The sequence below is a fragment of the Budorcas taxicolor genome, chromosome 12 (assembly GCF_023091745.1).
Source record: "Budorcas taxicolor isolate Tak-1 chromosome 12, Takin1.1, whole genome shotgun sequence".
Lineage (NCBI taxonomy): Eukaryota > Metazoa > Chordata > Mammalia > Artiodactyla > Bovidae > Budorcas > Budorcas taxicolor.
In genome coordinates this window covers 74,619,412-74,643,472 of record NC_068921.1, presented here as the reverse complement: position 1 = coordinate 74,643,472, position 24,061 = coordinate 74,619,412, and the positions used below count along the sequence as shown (strand labels likewise).

The 24,061-nt window shown below is 42.5% G+C and overlaps 1 protein-coding gene across 4 annotated transcripts in view; it reads right to left on the bottom strand.

Annotated features, from left to right (window-relative positions):
- The window catches only part of MBNL2 (muscleblind like splicing regulator 2), a 166,397-nt gene that overhangs the window by 130,659 nt on the left and 11,677 nt on the right, over positions 1-24,061 (bottom strand). The window lies entirely within an intron of this gene.

The window sequence follows — 24,061 nt, the reverse complement described above, 5'->3', positions numbered from 1 at the left end:
GTACCCAAAATCTTTTTTTTTTTTTTTTTGGTCATTAACACTATGTATAAAAAAGCAACTGGACCACGAAGTAAAGCTTTTACAATTAAAATATTATTTTCCTAAAGCAGTCTCTAACAGAGATGAAATTGGAAATAATTTTTATGATGACAATAAAACTTTATGTGTAGACGTAAATGGGGTTTTGCTTATTGCAATGGGTCTTTCTCAGGATTGAACATCAGTGTGCATCTAAGGGAGACACAGATGGTTTACCCAAATCCACGATTCTGAGAGTCAAAGACATTGCAGCTTACACAACCACGTGCCCTTGGGCGAGCCTTTAAAATGCAGACTTCCTTTGCCCCATTACTTTGTTGCCAAGACTCCACTAATCAGCTGTCCATGAAAGCATATGGGAGACTTAATGCAGGGCACCAGTGTCAGGATTTCATTCCCAGGGTCCTTCTTGAGTGATGGCAGATGGCCACTGATGCTGGAAACTTCAGTGAAGGCCAGTGGCAATCCTGCAGCCCCGGCCAGAGACAACCCTGTCTGCACTGCTTTTCCCAGGAAGAATGACTCAGCAGCAGCAAGCGTTTATTAAGCCTGGCTCCACGCTCTTCCCTGGGCCTGACACTATAACTCCTCGTCAGCTCTGCTAACAGCTATTCCCAGGTCTCATCTAGCTTCCCAAATGGTAGTTCTGATACGTCCAAAGAAAGCTGATAAAAAAGATCCCTGTCCCCAGGCCAGCAGTTTTAACGGTTCCCTCTCGCTTGTCTTGCTGCTGCTGCTGTTGCTAAGTTGCTCCAGTTCTGTTCGACTCTTTGCAACCCCACAGACTGCATGTAGCCCATCAGGCTCCTCAGTCCATGGAATTCTCAGGGCAAGAATACTGGAGTGGGTTGCCATGCCTTGCTCCAAGGGATCTTCCCGACCCAGGAATCGAACCTGCATCTCCTGCAGCTCTTGCATTAGCAGGCAGCTTCTTTACCACCAGCACCACCTGGGAAGCCCTCTTACTTAAATGGATGCTTTAGGCTACCCAAAGGTGACCTTCAGAAAGAGACGCACTCTGCTTACACGTCAGAAAGAAGATGGAGTGTTTGAATGCACAAGTCCCTGGGTAGACTATGGACCAACTATGGATAATTAGCTCAGCTCTTCTCATTACCCACCCAAAACGCAGCTAGTTTATCAGATGCCAGGCAGTTTCTAGAAGGAAAGGGAAACCAGCATCTCTTTTTCCAAAGTGGAAAAGTATAAAAAGTAAAAAGTCTCTGAAATGTACTTGCCTGCCCTTTGGGAGTAGCCTAATTGCCTAATTGTCAGAAAATGGGTAGGGCTGGGAGTCAGAAGAGCTTTTGCACAGTGACATGTGAGCCAGGAGATTTGGGGGTGAGTTTACTCAAGTCATAAAAAAACGACCAAGCAGTGGTTTTCAAACTGGGGTGTGAGCAGCTACGAGGCCAAAGGTAAACATGTAGTGTAGTTTACGGAAACATCAATTTTACTTTAAAAGTTTGGGGGTAAAAGGGGTGAGTCATTTAAAGTTATTTTTTAATATTAGAACATATATATATATATGCTTCCCTGGTGGCTCAGATGGTAAAGAATCTGCCTGCAATGCAGAAGACTCAGGTTCAATCCCACCGGAGAAGGGAACGGCTATCAACTCCAGTATTCTTGCCTGGAAAATCTGACGGACAGAGGAGCCTGGTGGGCTACAGGCAATGGGATTGCAAAGAGTTGACATAATCGAGCAACTAACACGTATACACAGAGAAGACAAGATTTAGAAGACTTCAAATAAATAAGGAGACCTGTTCCATCAGTCCTTCTAAGCCTCAGGAGACCAACTCCTCTCTCCTCTGCTATCACGATGCCTCAATGGACAAACTTGAGAAATACTGAAGGACAGGGTCTCCTGGGCTGCTGCTTCTACTTTTAACATCTAGGGATTGTGCTTCTTACCTAGTAGTAAGAGGAATCTTTAGGGACCTGTGATCCAGTGGGGTTTAGTTTGTTAACTGCAGCAGGAACACAAAGTTCACTGCAGCGAAAGATTTCATCCGAATCACTAACCCTCCTCAAAGAAAATAATGCTTTTCCAGGCCATTCACTTGCCTAAAATGATCACGGGGGTGTACTCTGGACTTGGTGTTATCTTTGGGGCTGGGCAATCTAATGTACCAATTAATCTACTATAAAATCAGAGCTGGTCAAAAGTACTTGGACTGTTCATGTCGCTGAGAAGTGGTGTCCATTGCGTTTCAGTTCTAATTTGCTCACTTGGACAAGAGATAATCTTGCTTTAAGAAATCCATCAAATTAACTATTTTTCTTAGGAATTTACAATATGACTAAGGATAATATGGTAATGAAAAAGCAGATTTGGAATTGCAGATCATTTTATATCCACATACATATTAAACATGACAGAATGGGGGACTAGGTTTAAGGTCAAAAGAAGTCAAAATCAAGTTTAAATCAAACGTTCAGACTGAAAAAGTATTGAGGCATATGTTTTTCAGAGGCTATTATAGAGATAAGTTAGAGTAAGAGTGTTAGAGTAAGTTAATAATGTTAGTTTTTATCTTAAACTTTTAGAACCAAAATTTTCATCAGCTACTTATTCCTGATATTTGCTAAATGCCTTCCTTTCCAATCATAATGTAACAAAATCCTCCATCATGCTTCAAAAATTGGAATTTTTTTTTCAGATGTCTAGGTGTGAATTGTGATTTTTCAAAGGGAAATCACAAATGTTGGCAAATTTGGAAATGATTCAGTGTTACAATACTTTAATCTAGATATCTAAATGCTTCTTACTCAGCAACATTTATCAACCAAAATTCTATATGCTTGAAAAAACTGTATTGGAAAACCCCTAAAGAAAAAAATCGAGTGCATTTTCTAGAATGTAAACTTCTAAAAAAAAAACACTATCTGATAATTTCTGTAATAAGTATAAAAAGAAGTATGATGTAACTGTAAAAAGAATTTTTATGCATCATTATTCCTTAAAGGGAGGATTAGCTTAAGGATTTTTTCTAATGAGAGTGAAAACTAGTAAACTTGGAATACATTTAATTTCCTTGGTAACAAATGAACGAGATCCATAAGTGATGGTAGCTTTTACTCATGTGTCAGAGGTGTTTCTATCTCAAAAACATGAAGTTTTAACTCATAAGGAAATTTTTAGAATATAACGTGAACTTAATATCTATATATGTTTCTACTTGATATCATTTAATCAAGTCATGAACTTTTGAGGGTACACTACTATGAATAAACTATATATCCCAAATAAGTCTAAGCTGAGATTCCCTATGGTTGGGATGAATAGTTTTCATTTCTTTGTTTTAATTACAAGATTCAATAAATATGTGTTGAGTAGATAAATGGATAGATGGATAAAAGGGACAAAACCAAAAAAAATGATTCTCTTTATTTTAAATGTATATATCAGTTATATTTTCTATAAAGGATACTTTTGTACAGTCTAAATGTACTAGCCTGAACTGTGTTTTTAATACATCAAAACTAATATTTATGAGATGTGTAAGGGTCTGAACTTTCAGTTAGCAAGATGAAATATCTACTGCTGGTTGCATTATTAGTTGAAAATTCTCTTGGGAAGCCTGCATTCATAGCAAGATATAAAATAGAGAGAAACATCTGTCACTAACTATTTGCTTTTGAGAAGTTTCAGAAGATCAGCTGTTCAAAATTTTCAAACAGTCAGGAAACAGTGCAGCCAATACCTTAATATATAACAGGAATATATGGCATAACTATTGGTAAAGAAGAGAAAATGTTATCATTATCTTCAGATGATATGATTATATACCTAGAAAATCCAAGAGAATTAAATTTAATTCTCACTAGCAAAAAGTGAGTTCTGTTGAGCTGCCAGAAATGAGATAACTAAATAGAGTTAAATGGAACCAATAGTCGTCTTGTTCTCCAGCACAGCAATAATCACGTAGAATACAAAAAAGAGAAATATATCATTTATAATAGCTGCATAAAACAAATGGGAATAATGCTAACTGAAAATGTTTTAGACAGATATAAAAATTAACAAACTATCTAGAGATATAAAGTAATAAGTGAATAAAATTGAGAGATTTTTAGATTCGTGTTCTTATCATTTAAGAATATTAGATCTTACAAAATTATAGATTCAACATGATTTTAATAAAATAGTAAAAGGATCTTTTGTTGCTGGAAGAGGTTATTATGATTATGGGAAAGAACTTAAAAATGATTTTGAAATTTATCTGAAGAAGACATAGATGAGGACAGAAAAGAAATTTCTGCAAAATAATCACAGTATATGGAACTGGCACTAGTAGATGGATACATATGCTATTAATCTAAAACAATCAGAACAGTCTGTTACTAACGAAGGAATAGATCGCTAAATCAATGAAACTGACTAAAAGTATCTTGAGAGAGACCCCAGTTCACCCAGAACTCAGGATCCAAGATAAGTACTGCATATGGGAAAAGATGCCTTATTTCTATTGAAAAAGGTTTAGAAAAATTGAAAATAAAAGTTATTTTGTAAACCGTTCCTCAAAATAAATTCTATGTTGATCTGATTAAAAAAAGATAATCCACAAAATGACAAACGAAGATATAGGTGAATCATTCAGCAGTAACAGGCAGGCATGTCTTTTGAAGAATTAAAAAAGCTAACAATGCATACAAAGAAAACAAAAAAGAACAACAAAAAGCTCCATCTTTTATGGTTTCAATCGGTGACGCGAAGCTTCTGGTTCAGTGTCAGCCTGAGCGCAAGCAGCTATCTAACTTCCCCCACAAAATCCCCAGTAAAATAACTAACAGTTGATTTAAGAAATGGGGAAAAAGAGAATTTGCAGCAGGGTTAGAAACAAGGAAAGTGTATCAGCCACATGTTTTGAAGTCTGTGCTACTACTAGTTATACTGAAAAACCTCAGCTTTTGCCCAGGAGTTATATTAAACCAATAAACAACAGGTCACTGATCAGACTCCCTTGTGCCACAGAAACAGCAACAGCAGTGAGGCTTGGCCAGGTTGGATACTTCGCATACAGGCTGAGGACACGGAAAAGCTGGGTAGACAGAAGTAACCCCCATAACAAGAAACTGAGCAGAGGTGACATATCCCTACCAGGCACCCCCTAACCAGAACCCCCTCCACCCCGTACTGAAGCTGTACCACCATGGAACTCCATCAAATTGACACCAAGGGATCTTTTACTTCATGTATGAGGTGAGATGCTATCTACAGTCAGGCGGCAAGTGACGGGCCATAAACACAGATTTCTCTGCCCTGGTTGAATAAAAAGAAACAAGCTTGAGCAGACTTCATTCAAGATGAATAAATGAATTTTTTAAAAAAAGCAAAAAACTAGACTTGTAAGGAAGATCCAATATGAGACCAATGGAACGATTTTGCAAACTAAAACGAAGATCAAGATGGAACGCTCAAGGTTTATCATAAAAAAGTGGGAAATATTAAGATACCATCGTGCTTTGTGTTTTCAGTAAAGCTGAGTAAAATTCATGCTTTCTTCACAGACATATGAACTAAAAAAGGAAAGAGGAGAAGAAAAGACAACACACTGAACTTAAAAGGGACTGAGAGCTATCCAGAAATAAAAATAGTAGTTGGTTGACGTAAGAAAGGAATCTGAGTAAACCAACATTTCAATGGCAGATTAAAAAAAAAAAACAACAACTTAATTTTATGCACTGAAGAGAATTGTCAGTGTACAAAATGGAATCATTGAAGGGGAGGATACACGGGACATATTCGTACAACATACTGAAAGAGGAAAAAGATGAAAATGATCAGAGAGCTAGTGACAGCTATGGAGAAAACAAAGATCCAGCCTAAGAACTATTAATGCCTTAGAGAGAGAGAGACAGAAAGTGAGTGAGAAAGAAACGAAATAGCAATACTTAAAAGGTACAGGTAACAAAGTCTTGGGAGGTTCAGAAAGGAACTGAGAAAGAAGATCCAAAGAGAATTTGGTGCTCGAGGCAAAGCAACAAAAAGCTTGTGAACACCCTAGCAATTGTAGAGATAGAGGGAAATTTCTAAAATTATTAGCCTTTCTGCCCCCCCAAAAGAGTTAGCTACAAATGAACTCATTGGCTTCCGACTTCTCTTGGGCAGTACAAAACACTAATAAAAGTCAATAGAAACATCTCTACTGAATTTTGAGTGAAAAATGTATTACTCCAAATAAATACACTCAATCATATTCTATTTCCTGCCAGAAAGTGAAAAATATTCTCAAATATGTACTGGATCAAAAACTATAGCAGTTCCCAGGAATACCACTAGAGCTAGATTCTGAAGGAAAAAAACTAGGCATTGGGATTAAATATTTATATACGGATGCTAATCACAGCATGATTTATGAGAACAAACAATTAGTTTGCTTAAACAATGCAAATGTTAAGTGACAGGAAATGCTAAATAAATGATGGTATCTTCATATCATCGGACATTAATCAGCTCTTAATAACCATGTTTTCTAACCATGTAGAATATCTGATCCAAACACTTCTCGTGTGATATAAATATTTTTTTCTTTAGGAAGCAAATGTTCTATTATCAGAAAACAAAACAAAAAATATTGTAAGACAAAAATTCTAAAAATACCCCCTGGGCTTTTATGCTTGCAAACATGTCACTTCCTGAACAACAGGTCAAATGTTACGAAAATCTAGGGACAATCATGTTTAAGCTGCAAGTACACTTCCCAGCCTGAACAGCCTCAAATGCAAGAAAGTAGCAAGATAGAGAAATTACATTCTTTTGCTAAGTCTGGACATACTTTCATGATTGTGAACTCTGCCCAGTTAGATGAGATAATAAGCATATCATATGTCATAGTCTGTTGTCCAAGTTGATCAGCAGAAATTATAATAATCAGTGTTACTGAAAAATAAGTCACAGGTAAAATACAGTTTAGTATTTCAACAACCTGATGTTAATTTGAATAATTCAAACTCACAGCGAGTGGGTGGTGGTAGAGGGGCTGGCCAACTTTTAAGAAAAGAGATTAAAGGAAAGAATGAACAGAGTGACAATGGCTTGCAAATTGCAGCTTTCCAATAATAGTAAAATTTGCATAGCATTTTTCATAGAACTTGGGAATAAAAATGTTACATTATAACTGCTGGTTATTACTTCTAATAATAAGACATAACTAATGGAAGCACCAAATGAGACAGTTTAAGCATGACATTTAGGCTATGGCTCCACTGTCTCATCACCTCCTTTGATTCAACAGGATTTTAGATAAAAAGAGAGGGGTTTCTTAAGGAAAAAAAGGCATCTGAATTTTACTTTTCTTAATAGCAGTAGGGAACCTAGAGATTGTTTTTGTGTTTCAAATGGCTAAAGATATTGGGCTATGGTTTGGTCTCTTTGGGGACTTGGAGCATGTATTTTAGAAGGATTGTTGGCTAAGGTCTGGAATGAAGCGTGAATCTGCGATATCAGGGCCCCATAATCACTGTCTTATGCTTTAATCAACTAAGCTATTCCATCAAGTACAAGAGCGTCAAACATGACTATGAAATATTAGGAAGAGCAAATTGTTATGCAAAGAATAAATAATTACACGTTAAATCCAGGAGTAATAAATATGGGAAGAAATATTTGCCAAGCAACATTGTTTCCAGTGTGACATAAAAACATTAAAACTAGAGTGAGACTGTCTGATGATAGAATATTTTAGGTTGAGAAAGTGTGATGAAGGATTTGCTATATATGTTTTGATTGAAACTAAATGTGTTCTAGGTATGGTTCCACCTAGGTTTGGGGGTAAAAGTTACAAGCAAAGCAATCAGTCAGCAGATCCAAAATGTTAAACTGCTTATAAACTATTTAAAACAAAAATAATGCCACTAAATCAAAATGTGACTAAAATATAGGGGGGCATTGTGAATTGCTTTTTAAAGCTATCTGACTTTATGAATGAACCTAAAGAAACATCTAGAGTTCTAAACATTTTTCATATAAGCAACACCACTGCCTCAAAATCCATGATACTTTATATTTGAATTCACAGATGCATATCCCAAAATGTATCATTAACTTCAACTGATCAGCAAGAGAAACAGATAGGGGAGAAATGATGCCTTTCTTAAGAACTCTGAGAAGAACCATAGTCACGTTCTTCTAGAATGAAAAGCTAGAGGTTTTCTGTCCTAGACCTTGGAATGAATCTCTTTTTCTGGTCCCTCTTTCAAAAGACAATCCAATCAAAAGACAATTTGGAATTAAAAAAATCAGGGCAGCAAACTATTTTAAAGGAAAAACAAATAGCGTGTTCTCTGAGGGCTTCAGTATTAACATATAGCCAGGATTCAGGTTCCTGTTCCTCCTAATATTGCTAAACATAAAAAACAGAATAAAGCAGACGGCAGTTTTTAATGAATCATCTTTTTAAAAAAGACATGGTGGGCAATTTTCAAGCTCTCTTCATGTCTTAGTGAAAAGCCTCAATATAATTATTCTCATTAATATCATCAGCTGTCATTTACATAGAATTTTATCCAGTGAATAAAGTGCTTCCAGCATGCACTATCTCATTAAATTTCAGACGTGGACAATAGGTACTCAAAGGGTTGGTTTGGAGACTGTCAGCCTGCACAAAAAAGAAGATTTCCAATTACGACTTTCATTATTTAGGCTACTCAACACTGTCTTCCCCAGATTATCAAATATCAGTCTCATTGTGACCCCGTAAGTATTTGGATTCACGACTGCCCCTGTGCTATTTACAGAACAGCAATAAGTATATTAAGAAAATCTACTGGCTTTGCGATAAAGCTGACTGTAACCAGCTCATAGAGCTGGTATCTGTGTCCTTCAGCAGGAAGGAAAAAATCCCGTCTGGGGGAGAGCCTGTCCTGTGGTGTGGTTCAGTACAATAGCTCTCTTTTTCTTTACAGGGTCAAAAATTCAGCAAAAGAAATTAATAAAAAGCCTTCTCAGATTAAAAAAAAAATCTCTCTCTACCGCCAACCCCACTGCCCCCTCCCACCAGAAGACAGAGACAGAGAATTTTAGAAACAGGAGTTTATTCACAGCGCTTAACTCAAAGCAGACTTCCCCTGCATTAGAAGTGCAATTTACATACTGTATAAAATGTCAGGATGATATTCTGGTTTCTTATACACACTGCTGATTTTATTGTATACTTTACAGTCTTTTCCTCCCATAAAAATTTCCCCTTTCGAGGTTTAGATCATTTTCTAATGTAAAGAGTAGGCATTCACATTTTTCTCTTTGAAATAATGAGGCAAAGTGGTTCACCATCAACATCTGAAGTTCAACAGGCATTGGCCCATGAATATATATGTATATATATGAATATGGGTATGTGTAGGCAGATAAAGAGAAATAATAGTAACCAACATTGATTGAGGGCTCTCAAAATTCTAAAGCTCTAAAATTCTTGTTAGTCAATGCCTGAAATATCACTGCCAAAGTCCTGTTTGAAAGTTGGGATGAGTGGTTATGTTTAAACTTTGAACTCCAAACAGAAATTTCAGCCAGTTTTAGAGGCTGGTTGCAATTTAAGCTCCATATTGAACTAACAGTGTAAATGCTCTAAACCTCACTTTTTTTTTTAAATCTGTAAAATGAGGCAGTATTATACATCTCTCTCAGGGCACATTAAATTAGAAAAAAAAAATTAATGTTTTGAAAGTAATTGTCAAAGTGCCTAGAACATAACAAGAGCTTTAAAAGAGTTAGTTCCCTTTTTCTGCTCTATTCATTATCTGTTATTTAACCTAGAAATCAAAGAAAATTGTGCTGCTCTGTGGACCTGGCCCTGAATTCCTGATTTGTTTTAGTGGAGAGACATAAGCACTTGTTCACTTCCTTTCAAAAACAGTGAGAGAAATGACTACAAATTAAACTATAGCAAAACATCAGAATCCCATCTCAAAAGGCTCATTCCTGTGTTAACAGCCTCCAACCCCGCCACCCTGACTCACCTAATATCACTTTCAGGAGAAAGGAGAGTTGTAAAATCATTTTGTTTCCTGAAGCTTAGAAAAAACAAAAGTGCATTTTATATACCTATCTTCAGTCAAGGCAACTTAATTTTTCCCTTAGGGTTTGAGTGAGTTAGGATGGTTCCATGGATACCACCCTTGTAGAAAGAACTTTCAAGGGCTGGATTTTGGAGACACCCAGAAATTTAGTATTACCTGCGGCATGCACGTTAAGATCTTCTTGTGGTCTAATCCGGAGTGGACTTTTGTGAGGATTCCAACTTTGCAACACCTTGGAAGGGCCTATGCCAGACTACTGAATGGATGTCACTCAGGTCTCCTCTCCCCGCCTTCCTCGTCCATGGCAGGCATGACCAGTTGATCCCAGTGCTCTTCCCCTGTGAGTCTACACTTGGCACTCGAAAATTTCTCAAAACAAGTTTCCAGGCAGGCAGCCACCACCGCCAGATCAGAGTTCCCTTGTGAGCTGAAGCCACCCCCAGCCTAGGCTAAAGGTTACCTTTGAACTACTTGTGAAAAACAAGGGCAGAGGGTGCGTGCTTGCTGAATAAATAAACTGTCTTCATGTAATTCTAATGGGAATATTTACCCGACTTGTGAGCACAAACGTCTCAGGCATTTCATTACCATTCATTTATTCATTTAGATATAAATACCCGGAATACTACTTATAAATCACTCTTATCTCTTCATTAATAAGCGCTTCTTAAGAGTCATTATGAGATAAAATAGTCTTGGCCGGTTCACATTGCTGTATGTCGTTATAATTAAGAAAAGTGTACATCTTTATGAGTAGTCTATAATTCGGGCTCTTCAGTAATTAGATTGAAATGAAGTTTTATTATGTTTCCATTTCATTTTCTATAGTAGTGGATAAATGGAAGCCTACCTGGGGTGCCTGTCACCCAGATAAGCTTCTGTTTTTATGGGCAGTGCAAAGATGTACCGAGAGCTGATTCCTTCAAAACAAGCACTGCAAAACAAATGTCTGATTCTTTGGCCAGTGTGCATTAGTGGCAAAACAAACAGGCCATTATATCTGTGGCAAAGAATGAGATTGCAAAGTCAGTGAGGGACAAGGCACATTATCAGCTGGTCTACATTGTAAAACAAAGGCACAAAAGCGCTGTTAATACACGAAAAAGCCAAAGTTTCACGGTTCTCAGTGAACTTCAATGGCTGGTGGGATCAACCTGAATTTAAGTTGACTTGTCTCTGTTTAGTTTCCATATTTTCCTTACCAGACGGCATGTCTCCCTTTCTGATCAGGATCTACTCAGCAGTATTCCTGGGTACTGGCCTCTTTTTCTCTCTGTCTCTTTCAATTTGTTGCTCTTAAAATGATAGCCTGTGTTTATTCAGAATTTAAAAAAAAAATCAACCTGTTTGAAATGCGAGTAAACTTAAATTTGCTGCATCTATTTTCACGAGTGCAGTTTTTCTTGGGGCATGTGGTAATATTTGAAAGAAAGCAAACGCAACTAAAGAATCACTTTGGAATTTTACACGCATTTCTAGGACCTAACCCTGTAATGTTAAGGCCTTTAAACTATGAGGAATTTTGAAACCACCATCATCCAATGTCATATGAGATGAACTGTGTTTTTTTGATTTTGTCACTTTTGGCCAGCTGGGAGGGCAGCAGACAGTCCACACCACGGTGGAGCAGAAGGCTGCAGTTTCTTTTCTTGCATTTTTGACGGTGTGCTTTCCCCTGCTGCTTCTGACGAATGATAACAAAATAAGATCTAGGCTGCAGGACAAAAATTTCCCTAAATATTTAGCCCTATCCATGCTGAATAAAAGAGCCTTATTTCGGTGCATCCATATTATACTATTTGCTGGCAAAATAACTCTTTAATTCATGTTTTTCCTTTGAAAGGTAGGAGGAAAGAGGCAAAATGAAACAAAAACCTAACTGCCTATTAGTTTTAGTTTATAGATGAGCCTTGATAAGCCTCAGAAGCCACTAATTAGAAGGAGCTCACTAATGAGGAGATGGTGACAGCCTTCTCCCCCTTCTTTGCTGACTGTCATTGGATGCTCCCTGCAAGGCCCCCTTTCAAATGTCTCTTCTTGGAAAGTCCTTCCCGGCCCTGTTCCCCCACCCTCACTGCCCTAGAAAGGCACTCTTCCTGCCACTGTGCTCCACCTACTTGAGTCGTCATGTCCTTGATGTTGACCTTGGTGATGTTGAGTCCGGTTAGAACACGAGCCAAGTGAGCCCAGGCTAACACCTCTTTCTAGCTCAGCACCCAGAACAGCATCTGGGTACTCACCTGGGGTCTGCTGACTGATGGACTGACCGAAGAAATAAAGGACTCAAGGGATAAAGAGCAACTGCTAAGGAAATTTAAGGGCCGTAATTTTCCGTTCTCCACAGTGAGCTGGAAATCCATCTGCTAAGGTGCGGTGAAACCTGATGTGTTCAAGGAGCACTGGCCTGTGATCCACTTTCTCTCCAACATCCTCTGTCTGCACCTGCTTCCTGGCCATGGCTGCAGACACTCACGTCGGGGAAGATGGAGGAGAGGATGCCTGAGCTTGTGCTAAAGCTATGGGGGTCGAGGCGGAGGCCAATGGCGACCCCTCCATAGGAGCACATCCTCTCAGCCAGGGGGAGGGGGACTGGCCGTGCACTGGGCATGGAGCCCTACTGAAGTCTTCTGTCATTTCTCCTTCCACCAGCACCACTTTCAGAGGATGACTGCATAATACATGCCACTTACAGTAGCATCTCACAGACTCAAGCTTGACCGTACTCAAACTGTCAATCAAACAACACAAACGTGAAAAAAAAAAAAAGTCCTGCTCATTCCACGCCTTTTCAACAACTCTCAGGTGCCCCACCTCACCCCTATTTCAGGGTCTCCAGGGACCAGGGAAATTCCTATTTCTTATTGTTTACTGGAATGAATGATCCTCTTCTAGACACTGAAGTCCTTGAGTACTGGGAATGTCATATATACATCTATGTTCCCCATGCGGCCCAGGACAAGCACCAGGCAAGACCAAGCTGTATCCTGCGAAATCAAAAGCTTATGGTCAGGACTGTAGTTTAGATGGATGAGAGCAGGCTGCAAGACTGCTGATGCTACTGTTGTCTAACAGAGGGGCCTGAACTGATCATGGGACCTCATCCCGGTTGGTCTGATCCACCCCAGGGAGCCAACAACGGCCTTGTGGAGAGGAGGTGGCCCTGCAAAGCACAGGCTATGTCTCAGACGGCTGACGGACCCCGAAGAATGAATGAGCTTTACCCATGTGCCTGCTCCCTAGTTTTTCTTATCTTCAAACACCCAAGAGCATCACGAGAAGCATAAGAAAATACCGTCTAGGTTTCCAAGGATACGTTTTGTAATCGAAAGTCCTACCCATTTTTCACTGTGACCAGCCCTGGGTTGAGAAAGACACCTTCTCCGGGTTGTGGGAACACACGTCTTTCCTCGCAGCTTCAGGAGGCATCGGAAGTGTCCTGAATCAGGCAATTTCCTTTCTGTGGAGCCCCATGTGTGCACACAATGAGAGCTCATTTCCTCCTATTGGCTTTTGTTTGAACCGTTTCCTTTGATATGGGATGTCTTCCGCTCTCCTTCGAAGTTATCTAAATCCAGGCATTCTTCTCAACCCGGGGCCCCTCCAACTGGAGTCAGGCCCAGTTGGTCTAACTCTGATGGCTTTTCCCTCTCTCCTGCCACAGATTAAGCAGTAAGTGCCTGGGCCCCTTAATCCAAACAGAGTCACAGTCAGATTCTCCATTGTGTGCACGCGTGTGTGTTCAAGATGTGTATGCATGTGTGTGTCTTAACACCTCAGTGTGACTGCCGGCTATCAATCATCTTTGTTTTGCTTGCTTTCTGAAGCATCTGTGGACAGGCACACAGTTGGCTTTTAATCAGGATGTTCTAAGTAGAGAGAATGAGCCTCTTGAAAATGATTCACAATGATTTGGAAGATTTGTAGATATCCTGGGCTGAAACCGAGACTTTCTATCCCAGAGTATCATAAATTTCTCTCTGCATTCCACCCCCACTTTTTAAATTTCTTTTTCGCTTTTCTGTTATTGCTCCCTGTGTATAGATCAAATGGACTCAGCTCCACACTTCTTCCCTCCTGTCTGTGTGTGACCCAGATCTCATGACCTGGAGCAGTAAGCACCTAACTTGTGAAAATACTTCTGCTGTTGATGGCTTCTCAGTGGGGAAAAAAAATGGACATGTGACACTGAGCCTTCCAACACAGGCAACTGGGTCACTATATCCAGGAAGGAAGGAGCATGTGGTTGCAGGAAACACCTTGGAGAAATCTTTGCTTATTTATTCTCCAAGCAACAAAGGACCATCCTTTCCTCAGGGACCAGAGGACCAGAATGGACTGGCAGCTGTTAGGAGTATATCAGGGTCTCAGAGGAAATTCATTTGCTCATTCATTCATTCATTCCAAAAGTGTAAGTTCAGGAGCTTGGTCCCCATGTGAGCCAGTTACCTTCTGTCTAAATGACCTAACAGCAACCTGAGTGGGGACAAAATCACCTTTATCTTTGCTGAAACATCTCAAAGCACAGGCAATCAGGGAGCTGGGCTAAGAGCTCCACTTTCATACACACACGGTATGAAAGTTCTCGAAAGTGGCCCAGTCCTCCTGTTTTCAAAGCAAAAACATTTCTTTAGTCCACAGTAACATGCTCCAGTGTCTTACCATCCCTATCAAATGTAAGTCTTCCCCAAAAGTCTGGTATAGTATTATTCTGTAGAATATAAAGCCTTCTTGCATTTTGCTGAGAAAACAGTGAACTCTTGGTGAGTGATAGCAAGACTTGGAGAAACTGCAGAAAGAGTCATGGTGAAGCCCTCCTCTTTCCGGAATTGTGTAGAGGGTCTGTAGCATTCACTGGGGATTAGTCCCCAACCAGCTTCACGTTCACCCAGAGAAATATACCCAAATATTCTGCACTGAGTGTTTATTCTGTGCAGTAGAGAACAAACCCAGTTCTCTATGTGTGTAATCTATAACACTACCCATCACCCCGAGAAGTGGAAAAGACTACCCTCATTTCAAAGATGAAAAAACAGATTCAAACACATTTTTTAATTTGCCTGAAGTTGTGCATTTAGTCTGTGATCTACCCAGAATATGAACACAGGGCTTGAATTCTCTCTTAACCTCTAGGCCAGGAGGTCTCTTTCTCATTTGTGTACAAATCACTCTGTCGTCTTGCAATAAATGCTGATTCCTGGGTCCCAACTCAGACGTCCCAAGTCGCAATCTCATTGGCTGAGGCCTAGGAATCTGTCATCTGTTCTCTGGGTGAACGTGAAGCTGAAGGGGGACTAATCCCCAGTGAATGCTACAGACCCTCTACACAATTCCGGAAAGAGGGGGGCTTCACCATGACTCTTTCTGCAGTTTCACCAAGTCTTGCTATCACTCACCAAGCAAGCTTTTAGCAAGCTTCCCAAGAGTTTGTGCAGCCAGGGAAACCAGCATTTGCAGTAACCGGTGAGGGATTTTGAGATGCGCTTGGAAAGAACCACCTCTTTCTTCATGGACAGAGTTGGGTGGGGCAGTCCATGTGGTTACAGAAATATGACCTTGTCCCAATGGCTACAAGAGCTCATTGTGGCCTGGACTGTGGGCATGTTTATCTTTGACTTAGTGTTCAAGTGGCCCTCAAGGGCGAATAAATAGGCCAATCCGTTTTATGAGACGCGTTGTACATTCTGTGCAGCTGAATGTAATCAGAAGGCTCTGTCCTACAGCAATTAAGCACCTGAGACTTATTTTAAAAGTTAGGGCGCTCCAGATAACTCCCTGGTTGATGCATCTCACCCCTGGTCTCTCTCTGTTGCCTTCATCAGTGACACTTCTTCTCTGATGTTTAAATGAAAAAAAAGAAAAAAAAAAAGAGCTCTGGCTGAAGGGGTCAAGGTTTAGCTGGCCCCTCTTCAGTACTAAAAGACAATTTCATACAAATGTGCACAATCTCTGGTTGGCGGGGGGAGAGATGAATTCTCTCTGTGTCTGTGATAGAAACTTATGGGTATCTTTGGGTGCATGATGGGCTACGCATTTCTGTAAGTACGACTCGTGGTTAATAATCATTTCTAGAGAGGCCTGTCTCAGTTATAAAATATTTCACTGAATTGTGTCCCACATTTATTGAACACCTACTTCTTACCAGACATGGGTTTCAACTGCATGGAGGTTGCTCAAATAAGGAGGCTTTAAAAATACTCCACATGTGAACATCTCTACTGACAGACTGTGATCTTGAAAAAGAGTTCTAGGCCCATGAATTATCTGTTTGCTGAACCCAGTGAGATAAAGGAAACAGCTAAGAAGAACGAGTAAATAACAAAGAAACACCAAATAACATCGGCAGGGCACTTTAGAAAGCAGTGGCGGCCACTGTATTTTAGTTAAGCCTTCAATGATGCAAGGCTCATCTTTAATTAATAATTGGGGATCGATGCAGTGTGTTGGCATCACCCCACGATGGTTGCCTTGAATAGAGCAAGATTCATTTCAAGGCAAAGGTCTCTCAGAGTCTCCCAGGAGAAGCATTTAAACCTCAGCTTATATCTACCTTCCTTCAAACATATCTGATGATTTCCCCCTTTCCTGTTACAGCAGGATCAGACCTGTTTCTACACATTTTCAAACACTATTATTCCCTGGTGGTCTCAGCCTGTCTATCCACGGCAGTCTCCTCCGGCTTCAAGGCACACCAGGTGCCATCTGCCCTCCCAGCCCACCTTTCCGCAAACAGACACCCTCTTATCTTAACCCTGTCTCCCCTCTGCTTACTTCATCTCTCTTTCGGCTGCTCTAAATTCCCCACACCCCCTCCCTGGATGTTTTAACCTTCTGCTCTTCTGGTTCCTTGCTGATCAGCTGCCTGGTCACCGCGCTCCAAAAATGCCTCTTGTGGCATCTGCCTCAGTTTTCAGCTTTCCTGAACTTTGTTTAGGATCTGGCATTATCTTCCATTATCATCTGGTCTCAGGAAACAGTGTTACACATTCATACTCTTATCATTGTGTTGAGTTAGTCGCTCAGTCATGTCTGACTTTGCGACCCCGTGGACTGAAGCCTGGCAGACTCCTCTGTCCATGGGATTCTCCAGGCAACAATATGGAGTGAGTAGCCATTCCCCTTCCCAGGGGATCTTCCTGACCCAGGGATCAAACCAGGGTCTCCTGCACTGCAGGCAGATTCTTTACCATCTGAGCCACCAGGGAAGCCTTGCTATCACTGCTATCACTGATCAGCATTATTTCTAGGGCAGAGTGAACATCCCAATCTCTTCTCACAGACCTAAAGGCAACTGGAGATGTCCAGAGGCCCACACACCTGTCCCAAGAAGCATCTGTCCTCTGAAATGCTCTTCACGTTGGACTTCTCTGCCTGCGGGAGTGTGTCTAGGAAATCCCCTCAACCATAAGCATTCCCCAAGCCTGTGCTGTCAGCCACGTTCTAGATCACACTTGCTTCCTTAGGGAATCTCAACTCCTTTTATGAGCCCAGGTACGACTCCTCTGTGGATGAGCCTCAAATGCACACTGAGCTCTGCAGTCCACGACCTACACTTCCACGAGGACACTGCAGTTTCACTTCAATCTTCCGATGGCCCAGAACAATCTCCTTCCCTCCCCACTCCTTCTGCAAGGCTCTCATTGGCATCACAAAGGTTCCCGCGACCTCAGTTCATGGACTCCCTGCTTCTCCCTCGGCTTCCAAGAGTCCTGCCCACCATCTTAGGATGCTGCCCCTGTATCTGGGCATCACCTCCCACCAAGTCTCACTGCCACCATTCCAGCTCGTGCCTCCATGACTCTTGGGTGTCCACAGTGCTAGCTCTAAGCTGTGCTCACAGAATTATCCCTCTCAAGCAGGGCCTTACCCCATCACTCACCTGTTCACAAACAGATGATGGCTCTCTGCCACACTCTGAATAAAGTTCAGACTCCACAGTGTGCATTCAGGGTCCTTCAAACATTTTAGCTGTGCCCCCATGAGTACTTCCTGGACTCTGCCTCCTACTCCGTGGACACCGGCCTGGGTGCTCCCTGAATGCATGCACCACGGTCTGGCCTTCCTTCATATGCCCATTAGAGGCTGTCTCCTCCAGGAAGCTTTCCCTGACTCACGTGGACAACAGCTAATCTCCTGGAAAGGCATCTTATACCTCCCATGTGGCATGGATTACCTTCACTGTGATGATTTATTTCTGTATCTTATGTGTTATTCTAGAGCATAAATTCCATGAGAGGAAAGGAAATGAGGAACACCGAAGATCTTGACCTTACACACAGAAATCTTTTTCTCTGCAAATTTTTCTGTCACCAAGAAAACTTCACTCAGTAAAACACATTTGCCCTGGCCCAACAGATTAAGACGAAATTAACAGTGATCCGCTCTCTCTCCCCCTGACACTGGGGGTTTCATGGTGTGCAGGGTACTTCTGGTTACCTTGTTTCGCCAGGTCATCACAAAAGCCCCGAGATGTGGCCTGGTGATCTTGATTTATGCCAACCAGGAGACCAAAGTTCCAAGTGACCTGGTAACTCCTGTTCATCCTAATTAAGTAAGGGAACCCAGGATTCTGACTCATGTTAACAATCCGCAAGCTCTGGATCCTGGCTACCCTCAGCCACCCTTATTTATCTTTTGAGACTTGCACTCCCTTGAAAGGGCAAAGGACACTGTCATCTGTGGTCTCCAGGGTGTCCCTTTCTTCCACTAGTCTTGACAAACAAATAAGATTTTTTTTAAAGGCCTTGAAGCAAAACTTTCATGTGTTTGTAAAAAAAGTAAAAACAGGGAGAGAAAAGTAGATGTTATGTGCACCGTGACAAAGTGGTCTTTTGATTACGATTTCCATCATGATTATCATCATTATTATTCACTGAGGATTTCAAGTTTGCATTTGAAGTAGTAATTTCCACTGGCCAAGGAGTAAGACATTATATGGCTTCACGGTTCTTGTTATCAGTGGAGATGGAGCCCTATCTCGGAAGTTCAGCAGTTTAGGAGAGAAACTGCTAAGGTGGGGAGTGTGTGTTAGTTGCTCAGTCATGTCTGACTCTTTGTGACCCTATGGACTGTAGCCTGCCAGGTTCCTCTGTCCATGGGATTCTCCAGGCAAGAATACTGGAGTGCGTTGCCGTTCCCTTTCCCAGGGGATCTTCCCGACCCACGGATCGAACCCAGATCTCCTGCATTACAGGCAGATTCTTTACCATCTGAGCCACCAGGGAAGCCTACGGTGGGGAGACATGAGTGGAAATCAAAGAAGGAAACAGGGGGACCTTCTGACTAGTTCTCCCTTTAGAACAGTGCCAGGCAACCAGCTACATTTAAAACTTTCTTCCTGAAGGCAGGAAAGACCAAAAGACCGCACCCCTTCTCCTAAGTGTCCAGCTTGCTGGCTTTCCATCATCTGAGCACCCTGGATAATGCACACCCAGACTGAGCAATAACTCCCAGCAGGACCCTGGATACTCCTCTGGCTTCCCTTCCCATCATACCTTGCTTTCCACAAAGGGTGAGCCCTCTCCCCCGCTAGTCCCGTCTAACTAGCTGGCTACAGCTGAAGTGAACTCTTCGACTGTTCTGGTCAGGACAGTGTGTGTTATTTGAGAAACCTTTTAATGGGGACTTCCCTGGTGATTCAGTGGCTAAGACTCCGCTCTCCCAATGCAGGGGGACCAGGTCCGTTCCCTGGTCAGGGAATTCGATTCCACATGCCACAACTAAAAAGGTCCCACGTGCTGCAATGAAGATTAAAGAACCCACGTGTTGCAACTAAGACCTGGTGGAGCCAAATAAATAAATACTTTAAAAAAGAGAGAGAGAGAGAAACCTTTTCTGGCAGCAACTGCCATTTCAAAGCAGAAAAAAAAAAAAGTGTGTGTGAGGGAGTAATTTTGTGTGTAGGAGAAAAGTGTTTCTAATTTTCAATCCTGAAAATGTGAGGGGAAGAAGGAAGATGTGAAGGAGGGAAATAAGTCGGTAGATGCAGCCTCTCTGCTTTCCCCATTAGAGGCTGGACGCCTTCCAGCGACGTGCCATTTTGAGAAAGGAAGCACACAGCATCGCCCGTCCCTACCTGCTGGGGCAGGTCGGCTCCCCCTTCCCAAGCCTCTGGATTCATGGCTAGGTGTCTGATCATTATTTCCTAGCACAATGTTCACTGGAAGCCTGATACTGTATTGAACATATGGTTTTCATTTTTTTTTCCAGTTTTGAAGCAGAGAACAAGATGGAGAGTGTCACAAACCTAACTCCAGGATTTGCTAGTTCTGCCAAACTGTGTAAGGGGAAACTAACTCCAGGCTGATGCCCATCCTGTGCTGGAAGCTTCGGGAAGCCTGGGAGGACCCACTGACCGCGGACTGATGACCTGATAAAGTATGCGGGCCATGTCAGAGCTTCTCGGTGACTTTCTGCACTAAAGTAAAGGATCAGAACTTCAAATAAAAATCCGCAGCCGCAGAACAATTAACTCAAGACCCAACACGTATCTGGCTAAGGGGATGGATATTAACTCGAGAATCTGTGATGTTTGAATTGCAACCTTCCCCAGCCTCACATCTTGAGCGGTTGGCCTGTCGGTGTAGCCAAAAATCACCCCTCCCCTCAAAATGAATTTCTCTGATCAATTATTTAGTGTGGTCTGGGTTATACAACATCAGCTTCACCCTGAGGGGGAACAAATTTCATGCTCCCTCATGGCCAGCTGGAAAATTTGCAGTTTCAATTAAAAAGGCAAATTTTCAGTGTGGCAAAGACGGTTGGCTGAGTTTAAAGGACATTAATGAAACTAGTAGTTAAAAAAAAAAAAAAAGCAACGTTGTGATGGAGTAGGAACCCAGGGACCTCAGGTTAAATATCAACCTGGGAATTTTCCTAAGAAAAACTGGCGGTCTTATCTCCCCTCAAGTTTTAAAGTCTTAGAACAGGCCCTCTTTGGGCTTTCTCTAGATGAAGCCTGGTCAGTTCCTTGGGAAAATGGTTTACCAATCTCCTCCCTTCTCTTTATTTGCTTAGGGTGGTCCTGAGTAGGCCTGGGCAGAACAGAAGAAGAAAATCCTTCCCGGTTTCTCCTGCTTTAGGAAGGAGGGCGGGTTAGTGCAGCCTGCTGTTGATGGGAGCTGGGATTAATTAGTTCCTTCGGTGACCTTGGCATCTACTGAAGGCTGAGTGTGTGTCTAAGCCGCTAAGGACTGTGCTGAGAGCTGCAGAGAAACTTGGGAGGGCTCGGAGCTACTGCTAAAACGATCACCTTTCTGTTGTGCCAAAGACAAACACAGCAAAACACAATCCCAAACCAGGTACTTTACCTCTGAAAAGTGCCTTAGTGTGGTGTTCAAACTGTGTATGTATCATTCTATCATCTATCAATCAACCTAGATCTATCTATCTATATATATACACTAATCTATAGCTATTTGTATATACATTTATCTATATTTTTATCTACCTATCTCTTCTGTGTATATAAATATTAATCTATATCTATAACCATCCATCTATATATAGTACCCTAAATCTATATCTATCTGTATCTGTATCTTTATTAATCTATATCTAGATTAATATGTGTGTGTGTGTGTGTGTGTGTGTGTGTGCGTGCATGCTTGGTTGCTCAGTTGCGACCCCACGGACTGCGTCCCACCAGACTCCTCTGTTCATAGGATTCTCCAGGCAAGAAAACTGGAGTGGGCTGTCATTTCTTCTCCAGGGGATCTTCCCAACCCAGTGATTGAACCTCAGTCTCCAGCACTGCAGGCAGATTCTTTACTGTCTGAGCCACCAGAGAAGCCCCATCTAGATTAATAGATGTGATGTATTATATAGATGGACTTCCCCGGTGGCTCAGATGGTAAAGTGTCTGTCTACAATGTGAGAGACCCGGGTTTGAGCCCTGGGTTGGGAAGATCCCCTGGAGAAGGAAATAGCAATCCACTCCAGTAATATGAGTGTATTATCTATATATTAATCTAAATCTATCATCTATCTCTTATCTATATCTATTTATCAATCATTCTATGGGTAGTTTTGCAGGTCAACACCCAGGAACTCGCCTGTTATTTCAGGAGGTGCCTAAAGCCTCCCATTGGAACGGAAGTCAATTTTCAATCATTCCATGCCACTGGGGAAGCTGTCTGTCCCTCCCCCATGTTGCCCCTACCCATCAGTTTTTCCCCACTGCACTCAGGCCTGAACAGAGCCTGAGGGAACATGGAGAACCCCACCCCTTCCTCTCCTACAGCTGGTTCAAGGTTCAAGTATAACAGCGATAAGGGTCACCAATGTGACAAAGCTGCCAGAAACACTGCGAGCCTTAGGTTGCATAAATAAAAGTATCATTTCCTGAAAATAACCGGGGGTGCTAACTGCTCCTATCGGAAGAAGATTGCTTGTTGTCTTTAAATACATGAAGGGGCTCGCCTGCTGACGGGGTATATTTGACTCTCTGGGGGCATCCCAAAGGCCTGAACACGGCCTGAGCAGTGGAGGGCTTGGGGAGTCACATTGCATTTCAGTACAGGGAAGATATTTTATAATGAAATGTTGTGGTCTGCACGCATCACGGGGTCGTGATTGTCGTGACGGACAAGCAGCAATCGGGCAGCACCATGGTGGAGGGTAGACAGGAATCCCGCCAATTCCTTCCAACGGGGCATCCCCACTGCTTTTCATCTGACGTTTGTGGGTTCTGTCAGTTGGGAGGTTCTCAGAATCAGGGGAGGTGTGCAAAGCTGGTCCACCGACTCTCACCTGTCTCCCTTTGGCTCCGCCTTCCGATACCTGAGCACCCAGAGGAACAAAGACGCGGTGGAAGCAGCAGGTCACAGAAAGCAAAGAGTTAAAAAGAGGGCAAAGCTCTGCGTGGGTCCCACAGCCCCAGAGGCCGCCAGTCCCTTTGATCCTGCCTCTTAATTGCAGCTTAGTTGCAACAGGGGACTTTGAAGAAAAGAAACAAGGAAACTCTGGAGATAGGGTTTGTTTTGTTTCCTGAGGGGATGGTCTTTGTGGTGGCTGCCAGGAAGCTGATACTGCAGGGTTCAAATGAGGGGCTTCCTGAGGCGGTAAATAAACCACCCTTTCCCCCAGGTGAGAGCCAGGTGTGACCAGAACCCCAGAGACTTGGGGCCTCCGTGTGCCATTGAGTGGGGATGCCAGGTACAACCTTGGCAGAGAGAAGAGGCCACGGGTTCGCTCAGGAGCCCGCTGAGCAAGAGAGGAGAGCCTGCCACGTGAGGATGGTCAGGAGACACAGCCAGAGCGGAGGGCCACGCGTCCTTGCTGGAGGACGGGTGACCCGTGTGAGTGGAACAGCCCTGCCTGGGAACGGAGACACTGATGGACAGGCAAAGGGTCTTCCAGGTCCTCAGAGCATCACTGATTCAAGAGACATGAACCTGGGTGAACTCCGGGGGATGGTGAGGAACATCTATGGGGTCGCAAAGAGTCGGGCACGACTTGGCGACTGAACAACAACAAGAAAATGCGAGTGGTAAAGCCGTGACAACACAAAGCATCTCACTTCTCTACAGGCCTCGCCACTGCTCGTGATCCACTGTCAGCGTCTAGAGGGCACCTCGGCCGAGGCCTTTCCTTAAGCGTCTTCCTCTGCGCACGCGCACACAGACACGGCGGAAGCTCGGCTGAGGAAGAGGGCCACTCTTGACGGCGCGTCCCGGAGACGACGCTCCAGCGTCTTGGGTGATTTCCCAGGCCCTCCGTGAGGCGGAATTCGCGGCTAATGCTGAACTCATGCCCGAGCAGCCTGCCAGGACTTGCTTGTTTGCCTGTTACTTAACCGTTTAGTGAATTCTGCTAACGGTTCATGCAAACGTGAGAGAAATTTTTCTAAAGCAAATCCCTTTTTGTTGCTACCCGCCCCCCACCCCGAGGAACCGCCGTCAGAAAAGGCCTGGGTGTTTGGAGACGCGCCAACTGGACTCTCGGCCTTGCTCTGTCGCTTGTTTGTGTGTGACCTTGGCAAAGAACTCAGCCTCCTGGG